This window comes from Eulemur rufifrons, chromosome 30 (assembly GCF_041146395.1).
Source record: "Eulemur rufifrons isolate Redbay chromosome 30, OSU_ERuf_1, whole genome shotgun sequence".
Lineage (NCBI taxonomy): Eukaryota > Metazoa > Chordata > Mammalia > Primates > Lemuridae > Eulemur > Eulemur rufifrons.
In genome coordinates, this window is record NC_091012.1 from 70,416,970 (window position 1) to 70,429,637 (window position 12,668).

Below are 12,668 nucleotides of genomic sequence, written 5' to 3' on the forward strand. Positions count from 1 at the left end.
ATGAGCTTGCTAGTGCATTGGAGGTTTCCTAGCCATCTGAGTCTACCTCCGAGGGATCCACCCTAGTCTCTTGAGAGGAAGAGCCCAGCTGTATCCCGCCTGCAGCATTTTGTCCAGCTGTTCCAAAGTGCTTTGCTTGCAGGGGCAGCCACAGCCAGTTCTTTCTACTAAAGATAAAGGATCCTGATTATGGCAAGTATTCTTGTTGTAAACCATACCTTTTTGCAGTTGCTTGTTTTATTTAAAACCATTTTGACAGCACTCTGCTTGCTCTGCTTCTATAAATAATCAGCCTTAATGATAAAGTATAACCTGCACATTCAAATGTGCATTTACTTCTCTACATCTTCGTGCCCTGAATAGGCACAGCTACAAAGACATCAGTTTTGAACATGAGCATATGGTTCTGAGAACTTCATATTTCAAACCCACAATGCAACTTAAGAATTGAACATAATGTTTTCATTAACACTGATGATACATAAAACTGCTTCTTAAAAAAATAATAAAAGTTGGACTTGAGCTGTGAGCATGGAGCTTTGAAGCTACTTAGGATTGAATTTTTATGTTGAAAAAAATTATGTCTGACAGCAAGATAAAGCATGCATAAAATATTGCCTAAATTCACAATGCTTCTGTTCAGTCCTTAAAAGAAACTTATAAGCAAATATTCCTCCATTGCCCGACAAGTGACTTTTAGTTCATTGCAAGTGCTCTATCATTGACTTTTGCACTGACTCATTCTCATTTGTCCTCATAGTGTAAATATGTCCTGGCTGGTCATCAGCTTTTTCAATTCCTCCTCAGAGCATCTTTTGGTGCCTATGTCAGAAAGAGACTGCAGAGAGATGCAGGAGTCACATGTAGTTGTATATTGCTCTGGAGTGACTTGGAAACCTATGGAACACCTGGTTGTGCACAACACACAAAGAACAGAAATACAGTCATTGGAAAGATCTTTCATTTAAATGTATTTCTAATAAAAGACGCCAGATATTCCATGTCTTACTTGCCGAACGGAAGCATGCAATTTATCCATTAATGGTGAGCCCAGGGAGCTACAGTCCAACTTCCTCCCACTGTGCCCAAACTGTTCTTAATAGACTATCTCTTTGAGTAAAGAGAGGAGTTCAGGCATCATGCAGAATAAACCCTTTCCTTAATTTAAAAGCCTTACAAGAAATGGAAGATCCATGGTGAGACTCTGGAGAACTCCCTGTGGAGACTTCCTCTTCTTATTGCATGTAACAACTAAGTATTTCACGGAGAAAGGAAAAGGTAAGGCCAAAGGGCGTGTGCAGTAGACTGAATTCCTTGAAATCTGTATTCCTCTTCCCTCTTAGACAGTGGAATCTTTCTCTGGCTGCCATAGACCTCCCTCCCCACTGCCCTCTAGTAATCCTAGAACTTCACTTTACATCATGTAACCCACCTTCATTTTGCCTCCTCCCTCAGCTTTCACTCCCTAATTGTTCCTCTGAGTTTCCGGGTGAGCAATCATAGTATTAGTCTTATCCGTAATCATAACCTATAAAAGAAAGTCCAATTAAATGAAATCATGATGAAAACAAGTACTTTGACAAAACTGAAAGATCTATAATTACATAGCTTCAGAAAAGCTATGTAAATTTTGATATTATATGTTTATGTTATTTATATTTATTTATTCTGGGTTTATCTTTGTAAGAAAATAAAACACCTGAGAAAAATCAGATAGTTCCCACTGATAAAGCAGTGAGTTTTTAACTTGGAAGTCTCATCTGAAATTTTTTTTTTTTTTTTTTTTTTTTTTTTTTTTGAGACAGAGTCTCACTCTGTTGCCCAGGCTAGAGTGAGTGCCGTGGCGTCAGCCTAGCTCACAGCAACCTCAAACTCCTGAGCTCAAGCGATCCTACTGCCTCAGCCTCCCGAGTAGCTGGGACTACAGGCATGCGCCACCATGCCCGGCTAATTTTTTCTATATATATTTTTAGCTGTCCATATAATTTCTTTCTATTTTTAGTAGAGGTGGGGTCTCGCTCTTGCTCAGGCTGGTCTCGAACTCCTGAGCTCAAACGATCCGCCCACCTCGGCCTCCCAGAGTGCTAGGATTACAGGCGTGAGCCACCGCGCCCGGCCTGAAATTTTAAAGAAAAATAAAGAAGTAAGATTTTGGAGAAGTTGAAAATTGCTAGTCCAAAGGTTGGATTTTGCCTGGACATAGATAGATATAGATAGATAGATCTTTTTTTTTTTTTTTTTTTTTTTTTGAGGTGAGTAGCCAAGAGTTTTGTTTTGTTTCATTATGTTTTAACATAAATACTTTTTGGTGGAGACAACATTCTCCAATTTTCCTCAGGTAAACACACCTCTTCCTATCGTCTTCTACCTGGCTACATCACACATTGTTACCTGCCTGGCATCACACAGCCTTTGAGTTTCTAGCTCTGGGCGTAGAGAATTTTAAGGCTGAGAGACACATTACAGATTATCTGGTCTCATTTCCAAAACCGTTTCCAATAGTCTCACTCTTCCAACTCTATGCACTGTTGCTTGTCACAGAAAAGAATCGCAATTCGAAATGCTCTTCTCTCACGGCAGTCAGTGCATTTCCGATGTTCCAGGTCATGGCAAGTTCACCAATTTGACAGCTCATGCGTTTTTAGCGTGCTTGCTTTCCTGTTGGTGGCAGAAGAATAACCTCTGTGTACTATGATAACCTCCACGAGAACAGATTTTTATTCTAAGTTCAATGGTAATGTAGCAACTCCATATGCATGCAAGTTTGTGAATGTGATTTATGATTAAAGGCTTCAAAGCTGTGTTGGAACACCTTAGCACAGACATGTAACTGCATTACTCACCGGAAGAGCTCATCCCTATGCCTGGTTTTATAATGAACTGAGGACGGTCCTTTGGGCTTGCTGTTATTGTTACATTTGTGGAAGAGTTCAAAATCCAGCAGGGTCACAAACAGAATCAGCTCAAGTGAGTAAAATCCATTGGAAAACAGGGAAATTGCATTCCTCTTGCAGGTGCAGACTTGGATGGCTTTTCCCCCTATACATCTGCCTAGATTTTCCGATTGTTACTAAGGAGAATAAAGGGAAAGCCGTTTGGCATAAGAAATGCTTTTTCCTCTGACTTTGCCTTAAAACCCCTTCAACTGGGAAGAAGGTGAAATGAGCCATATGTTGCCTGTGTCATGCACTAGCCTGCTGTGCCACACTTAAAAGAGGGTCGTGGTGCTGGGGAAGTCTCCGGAGCAAGTGGGAGATAAAGTTGCAAAGGGCGGGAAACTTCTAGCTCAGCAAATGCATTAGCAAGTTGGCAACCATCAGAAACATACTTTGGAGAACTGGTTTTTCTCTGAATCAGAGTAAAGCAGATTTCAGAATCGCAAGTTGGCACCCTACAAAGTTCTTCTTTGTATTAAATGGGAGATGAAATAGGACCCACATCAGGAAGGATCGTCAACCTCAACCTGGTTCTCTTGGTGGATGCAATGAATGGAACACCATGACTGCATGGAAGAGAGGCTTGTCCACTGACGTTAGGACTGCCACCATGGGGACTTCCCCCTAGTAGATTTTCTGTGCGTCCATATGTGCAGGTGTGTATATGCATATGTTGTTCAAACCCAAACCTTGTGAGAGATCAACAGCTAGCCTGAGAAAATTCCTGAAGAATTGCATCAAATGTTAGAGCCAAATAACCCCCATGTAGTCACCACTTTCCCCCTCCTTTCCCCAAACTGATCTGGACATCAAAAGAGTTGTCGCTGTTGCTCTCAATATAAATGTGGATGTACATAATGCAGCCACAGTGTGACTAAAATTGTTTGCCTTTTAGTAGAATGAGCATGCTTAACTTCTTACATGTTTTTTTTTTTTTTTTTTTTTGAGACAGAGTCTCACTCTGTTGCCCAGGCTAGAGTGAGTGCCGTGGCGTCAGCCTAGCTCACAGCAACCTCAAACTCCTGAGCTCAAGCGATCCTCCTGTCTCAGCCTCCCGAGTAGCTGGGACTACAGGCATGCACCACCATGCCCGGCTAATTTTTTCTATATATATTTTTAGCTGTCCATATAATTTCTTTCTATTTTTAGTAGAGATGGGGTCTCGCTCTTGCTCAGGCTGGTCTCGAACTCCTGAGCTCAAACGATCCGCCCACCTCGGCCTCCCAGAGAGCTAGGATTACAGGCGTGAGCCACCGCGCCCGGCCAACTTCTTACATGTTAAGAAAAAAAAAAGACACCTTGGTAATAAGCACCTCTTCCATTTAGATTTCAAAACAAAACTCTTTTTTTTTTTTAATTTTTCCTTTACACCTTACAAATAGGAAGCAGATATAGCTGTGTGAAAACTGTTGCCAAAACTGGCAGAATTTAAAGCCAACAGCTTTACAGGAAAATAAAAAGATTCTCAGTCTATTAAATATGCGCACACGTGTGCACAAACACACACACACACACACACACCACTTCCAATAAAAATAGTATCCTAGGACTTTTTTTCCGATTAACTGTGGTGGTATTTATCTACCTTAGCACTAGCCCAAAAGAAAGCTACTTGGTATTAGGTTAAAGGGTCCATTCTTCCACACAATAATTCTCAGATCAGTTTCCTTGTACTCAGAGTAAGTAGCTCAAGAACTTTCTTCCCTTCTTCTGTCATTCAATATTCTTTTGTTTTAATTGACCAAATTATGTATTATATGCTTACATGGTACAAGCAACTGTACTGCAAAATGTGGGTGAGAGGCCAGGCTTGGTGGCTCTCGCCTATAATCTTAATACTCGCGGAGGCCGAGGTGGGAGGATCACTTGAGATCAGGAGTTCAAGACCAGCCTGAGCAAGATCAAAACCCTAGTGTCTCTACTAAAAACAGAAAAAATTAGCCAGGCAACTAAAAATAGAAACAAAAAATTAACCGGGCATGGTGGTGAGTGCCTGTAATCCGAGCTACCAGCTTGTAGTCCCAGCTACCCGGGAGGCTGAACCAGGAGGATCACTTGAGCCCAGAAGTTTGAGGTTGCTGTGAGCTAGGCTGACACCATGGCACTCTAGCCCAGGCAATAGAGTGAGACTCTGTATCAAAAAACAAAACAAAAAAAAAAATGTGGGTGAGAGAAAAAAAGAAGTAGATATGGTTACTGCTCTTAGGAACTGGAATCCTGTAGAGAAGAGGAGGTATCTACAAATATCCACTTATATTTTTTTATGTTACTTTTAGTTAAATGCATAGGTGGCATCGCTTAAGAATGGGGTCATTCCTTTTATTACCTAATAAAAATATCAATATCATGTGAACTCTTGTTAATGACCCATGAGTACCTGGGTCTTATTTGTTGCCACCTAGTTTCCCAAAACCCAGATGTCCTATTTGTCCAGGACTTGGAACATTAAAAATGAAAATGGTAGAAAAACTTTCCTATGCTGTTTCCCTGATTCCACCCTCAACTGCTACCTCATAAGTCTACTAACACTTTTTTTAATCTAAAATAATTAATTAGGCTGGGTGTGGTGGCTCACGCCTGTAATCCTAGCACTCTGGGAGGCCGAAGCGGGTGGATCGTTTGAGCTCAGGAGTTCGAGACCAGCCTGAGCAAGAGCGAGACCCCGTCTCTACTGAAAATAGAAAGAAATTAGCTGGACAACTAAAAATATATACAGAAAAAAAAAATTAGCCGGGCATCGTGGCACATGCCTGTAGTCCCAGCTACTTGGGAGGCTGAGGCAGGAGGATCACTTGAGCCCAGGAATTTGAGGTTCCTGTGAGCTAGGCTGACGCCACGGCACTCTAGCCCGGGCAAGAGTGAGACTCTGTCTCAAAAAAAAAAAAAAAAAAAAAAGAAAGAAAGAAAAAGAAAATAATGGGAAAGATATTTGGGAGCCATAGAGTTAGCCTCAGATGTCTTATACCAACGGTGAGAACACGGGTAATAAATGAAAGCAGCTGGAAATTCTCACACAAAGAGGTTAAATAAACTTGAGTAAGTGTCACTGAGGCTTTATGGGATGATACTTAGTGAAAAATTGCAATTAATGGTAATAAGCTATTCAAAAATAGATTTAACAGAAGAGCATCAAATGTTGCAGAGATAAAGTGGGAAAAAAATCCATGAATCTAGAGGCAGAAACATGGTGAGGAAAAATGCCAAAATAACCTTAATTAATTAATAAATCAATTGTAAGAATTCCATATGACCTGTTTGGACACAAGGAGGATATGGACGATACTTTCAATACTTATACAACTGGCACGTTGGCAAAATAAACCTTAATGATGGCTTGAATTTTAAGAAATATGCCTAAAGTCTCAGCATTCTGAAAGCACAGGATGCGATGAATTCTTGACTTGTCTGGCTATTGTACCTCATAGGCACTTGAAGAAGCAATGAAGAAAAGAGTTTCTCTGGAATTAGGATTGTCAAGAATATGCATTGTACACATTAAAGTATTTTGATATCAGTAAAACATGTAACAGAAATGCCCCATGATTATTTAATGGACAAGATTCTAAAATATGAATATGGATTATACTATCCAAGTGGTTTCTGAGAGCACTGGGCAACACACTAAACAAAAGAATGTTATATTGATTCAAAGCAACATTTATTTCTGGGGACAGAATAAACAGTTACCTTTGATTAGCTTAAATAGCCAAGAGTCACATGAGTTTCAGAAACACTTAAATGTATAAACAAATAAACAACTTTTATCCCTAGAAACCAAAACATTAAGTGACATGTTGACTACTTCAGCTACGTATGACTCTCTAAAAAACAAACTTCAACCTTCAAACATCTTATTGGCAATATAAAGATCAGTCTGGGCCGGGCGCGGTGGCTCACACCTGTAATCCTAGCACTCTGGGAGGCCGAGGTGGGCGGATCGTTTGAGCTCAGGAGTTCGAGACCAGCCTGAGCAAGAGCGAGACCCCATCTCTACTAAAAATAGAAAGAAATTATATGGACAGCTAAAAATATATATAGAAAAAATTAGCCGGGCATGGTGGTGCATGCCTGTAGTCCCAGCTACTCGGGAGGCTGAGGCAGGAGGATCGCTTGAGCTCAGGAGTTTGAGGTTGCTGTGAGCTAGGCTGACGCCACGGCACTCACTCTAGCCTGGGCAACAGAGTGAGACTCTGTCTCAAAAAAAAAAAAAAAAAAAAAAAAGATCAGTCTGGCAACTGCCTACACTAGCTACCAGTGGGATACTAACTGTGGAGCAAAGAAGGAGGAGCGTTTTAAGAGAATTTATCAAAATAATTATAGGAGAATACTTTCATTAAAAAAATAAATTGGTATAATTAGAATAGAATCATAACTCTTTCACAAGTGCTTCTGCATACACTCCATCTTTGTTACCTTTAACGATTTGACATTCAGTTAAAATTAAGTGCTTCTTCCAGAGTATGGAAAAATTCTGATTTACTGTTCTGTTCATTCTTAGCATAATTGGAAATGATGCAGAATTAGTTGCTTTTAGCAAGAAATTATCTCTCTTAACCTTGTTGAATTTTTATCCACTCTTTGCAACTAAATAATGCAGGAAAAAAGAGGGAAAAAACGTTGACTTGTCAAAAGATAACCAAGAATGTCTTTCCTGTAGGACAAAGAAATACTAAAAATTAAAGTGGAAAGAAACAAGAGCTGGAAGAGTTATAAAAAGCTAATAGGATTTGTCAGTTATAATAAAACTTATGTTTTATTATATGTTTATAGCTCCTTTTGTTTAAAACCCAGATATTTCTTGATCCTCATTTTTTTTTTTTTACAAAGACGTTAAAAGGGAGTATATAAAGAGACACTTCATAGTTCTGCTTTGAGTCCTTCAAAATAGACTCTCTAGAAGACCCTGACAAGAACCACAATATCATAATTGGCTCATACATGTCCACGTTTCGAGGACATGAAAAGAAGCTCCAAGGAGCCATGATATATATCCCAGATACATAAAAAATGGAAGCAAGCATTTCTAAAATACTTTCCCAAGTAGAAGAGTACAAAATTTTAGCTTGTTCCCTTAATATTTTCAATGAGGAGTCCACACCGTTCAGCAAAAACCTTTCTTTTCTTAGAATAATTCCATCTTGTTCAATTTCCCTCTCCTTTTTCCAGATTCCCCAACTACAGTCCCTTCATTAGTACCAAACCCAAATAAATTTCTGCCATGGGTTAAACTTGCTGCACTTTGATATTTAGAACTTCTAAAAATGAAAAAAAAAATACAAATATTTAAAAATAATCTATGAATCCAGATGTGAAATATCGTTCAGAAAAAAAATCTGGAATATCAAAATTCACCAAAAATCACGAAGTAGAGGATAACAGTTTCTCATATTCAAACTGCTTTACAAGTAATAGGAAGATAAGAAAGTTGACATGCAGCAGGTCAAAAATAATACATACAACGTAATAGTACATGTTTGCCCAAGGTTGTATGATATAAGTGCTCTTACCTTCCAAACTTGTGTCATAGTTGGCTGGCTACTTCTAATTCTGCAACTTTAGATTGAAGAAGATGCATCAGAAAAGCTTTGATAATGGTTAACATAACATTAGTAAAAAGCAAGGCTACTACTGAATAATGAGAAAAATTAACTAATTCTGACACAGCAAGAAATTATGATTTTTGGATATTTGATTCTACTTAAACATAGCGAGTAAATAAATGAAGATAAATTAAAATCATTTTTCTTGGGTTTATTATAGTTAAGAAACCATTTCATAATATGTGTGGGTACAAATAGTGGAAGCCTGGGTATAGAAGATAAAGTGGGAAGTTCATTTGACAGAATTAACGAAGTCCATGACTTATGAACTAAATACCAATTTGCAGAATCATTAACCTTTGAGTTGGAGGCAATTTAGTAGTCACCTAGATTGGTGGTTCTCATCCCAGCCCTATTAAATTAGACTTGATGAGGATGGGGCAGCTAGTCCATGGATCAAAGTTTGGGAAGTCCTGACCTCGTCCATCCGCGATGCCACTGTAGGAATCCTCTCTATAAATTTCCAATATACTGCCATGTACTAGGACCAACTCACAACATCTTATAACAAGGAATTTATGGCTTTTAAAGGCAACACAGTTCACTTTCTAAAAGCTGATTGCTAATCAAATTCAATTTGATAAGCATATATTGAGAGCCTACTATGTTCCATGTACTTTATAAACATTATCTTTAATTCTCACAATAACCCCAAAAATGAGTATGAATTCCCCCATTTGCAGATTAAGTAAATGAAGCTCTGAGAAGCTGAATTGCCTGTCCAACTTCACATATCTCAGTGGCAAAGCTGGGATTAAAACCCTGTAGTGAGCCGGGGGTGGTGGTGCAAGCCTGTAGTCCCAGCTGCTGAGGAGACTGAGGCAGGAAGATCACTTGAGGCCAGGAGTTCAGGAGTTCAATGGAAGCTGCAGTGAGCTATGATTGTGCCACTGCACTCCAGCCTGGGTGACAGAGCAAGATGCTGTCTCAAAAAAGAAAAATCTATGCTGCCTCTTACATACATTCTCTTTTAATTCTTAAAAACCCCTTATAGAGTATGTATCATTATTCCCAATTTACAAATGAGGAAACCAAAGGTTGGAGAGATTTAGTGATTATGTAATGTCAAACAGCCAGTAAGTGACAGATTGGTAATTCAAACTCAGTTCTATCTGACCACAAAACCTGACACCTTAACCATTATGCCTTAGACCTTCTCATACACTTTAATATGATACATTGTGATAAAAGTTTTTAAAAAATAGAAGTAGCATAGGGGAGGGAGTAGCCAGCTCTAGTAGCAAAGAGTTCAGCCTTCCAGGTGAGGTGCTATCTAAGCTTGGGTTCAAAAAGTGAACAGAGACCATCCAGACAAATCAAGGAGAGGACAATAGGGACAGATGAACATGTGAAAAGGCTCCAACACATCACAATTACAACCTGCCTGCGTGTACCTTCCACACATGACCCTCTGGAGTTATGTTCATTTTCCCATTCTTTCCCCTGTCACCTTACCATTCTTTATGTTCTTCAGAGCACTTCTGACTATACAATAATGGCTATTACTTATTGAACACTTAACTTTATGCCAGGCTCTGTCCACAGAACTTTACATGGAATGACTCTTTTAACCCTCACAGAACTCTTTGAGGTAGGCACTATTAATATCTTCACTTTACATATGAGAGAACTGAGTCACAGAAAGAGCAAGGAACTTGTACAGGGTCACAGAGCTGGTAAGTGGGTGAGCAAGGATTTGAAGCCAGGCACTCTAGTTCCAGAGACTGCTCTTTTAATCACTCTACTACCTCTCTATCTGGCATTATATTATGTAACTATCTGCTCAGTTTATTGCCTCTTCCCTCCCATTAGAATGCAAATTCTATAAGAGCAGGAACTATGTCTATTTTGGTCACTACTATATTCCCAGCACTTAAAATAATACCTGGCACATAAGTAAATCATTGTTCAATGAATGAATTCTTTTAACAAATTTTTTTTTAATATCCACTATGTACCAGACGGTGTGCTAGGTACTACATTTACAGAGGAAATCTAATCCTTCTTCCACAAGATAGTTCTTAAAATAAATACAGTTTTTTGTATCCCATTAAAGTTTCTTCTCTTCTAGAATTAATAGCCCTAGTTTGTTCCATCATTTCTCAGGTGACATATTACCCAGGCCTTCCCCTCTGGACATTGGCAGTTCATCAGTAAAAATAAGCTGCACATACAACTTAACGAAGTGCTTTTGAAATAGTCTTACCCCATTTTTCTGTACCCTGTGCTTCTTTTAATGCAACCCAAGATTGCCATTTACTTTTCTAGCTGCTGTAACATATTGTTGGCCCTTATTGAGTTGGCAATGAAATAAAGCACCTAGGATCTTTTTAATAATAATGCTATGATACTATGTCAATCCCCATTATGAATTGTACAACGGAAATTCTACGAATGTTTCTATTTTTAAATCAATATAAAGAACTTCATAATTACCCCCATTAAATTTCAGCTCATTACTTCAGGGGCATTCTTCCAACCTATAAATAAATTTGAATTTTGAGTCTTTGATCCATCTTACCTGTTCTCCATCTCAGAATTGAGTCATTAGCAAATTCTGCAAGCAATACTATTATGTCGTCATCCAGGTTAATTCTTTAGCATATAGAAAGGGACAGAAACAAATACAGAGTTCTGTGGTAAGGCACTAGAGACCTTTCTTCAGGTTAACAATGACCTATGAATCAAGACTTTGGGTTCAGTTATTGAATCAGTTAAGAATATGGGGGCAAGGTGCGGTGGCTCACACCTATGATCCTAGCACTCTGGGAGGACGAGGCAGGAGGATCATTTGAGCTCAGGAGTTCAAGACCAGCCTGAGCAAGAGTGAGACCCCATCTCTACTAAAAATAGAAAGAAATTAGCTGGAAAACTAAAAATATATACAGAAAAAATTAGCCGGGCATGGTGGTGCATGCCTGTAGTCCCAGCTACTTGGGAGGCTGAGGCAGAAGGATCGCTTGAGCCCAGGAGTTTGAGGTTGCTGTGAGCTAGGCTGATGCCACAGCACTCTAGCCCAGGCAACGCAGTGAGACTCTGTGGGGGGGGGGGGAGAATATGAACCCACCTTTATATTACAATAATAGTATGGTCCATGTCCCTATTTTAGCATTTAATCCACAAAATAATCACAGATCATTTTTGCTATATGTTTTGCTGAATCAAAACATCTTATGAGCAGTGCATATTCTTAACAATCCTGATTCCTGAGAAATTCTTTTCTTCATTGCTTCTTCAAGTGTCTATGAGGTAAAATTGTTAGGCAAGTCAAGAATTCATCACATGTTTTACTTTCAGGACACTGAGACTTTAGGCATTTGTCTTGAAATTCAAGCCCCCATTAATTAAGGTTCATTGTGCCAACGTGCAGTTGTGTGATAAGCATTGAAAATATCGTCCATACCCTCCACATGGCCAAACAGGTCATATGGGATTCTCACAATTAATTTATTAATCAAAGTTATTTTGGTATTTCTCCTCACCATGCTTCTGCCTCTAGATTCATGTATTTTTTTCCACTTCATCTCTGCAACATCTGATGTTCTTTCTCCTGTTAAATCAATTTTTAAACAACTCACACCATCAGTAGCAATTTTTCACTGAGTACTATCCCATCAAGCCTCAGTGACACCCACGGATTCAAATATATTTAACTTATTTGTGTTAAAATTTCAAGCTGATTTCTAAAAGGAGTTGCTAGTATGTTTAAAAGGGAGATTTTCCAATGTTGGTCAAAGGGTACAAAAGTTCCGTTAGTCAGGAGGAATAAGTTTTTGAGATCTATTGCACAGCACATTGACTATAGTTAATAATAATATATATTTCAAAATTGCTAAGAGTAGGTCCTAGCACTCTGGAAGGTGGGCGGATCGTTTGAGTTCAGGAGTTTGAAACCAGCCTGAGCAAGAGCGAGACCCCCTCTCTACTAAAAAAAATAAAAAGAAAAAGAAATTAGCTGGACAACTAAAAATATATAGAAAAAATTAGCTGGGCATGGAGGCGCATGCCTGTAGTCCCAGCTGTAAGGCTGGTGGCAGGCACCCCTCCATTCCTTAATGAAAAAAAAGAAGCCTCTCCTATTCCTCAATACCTGCCCTAAAACTGCAACAAAGAAATTCCTCACTCTTAGCGC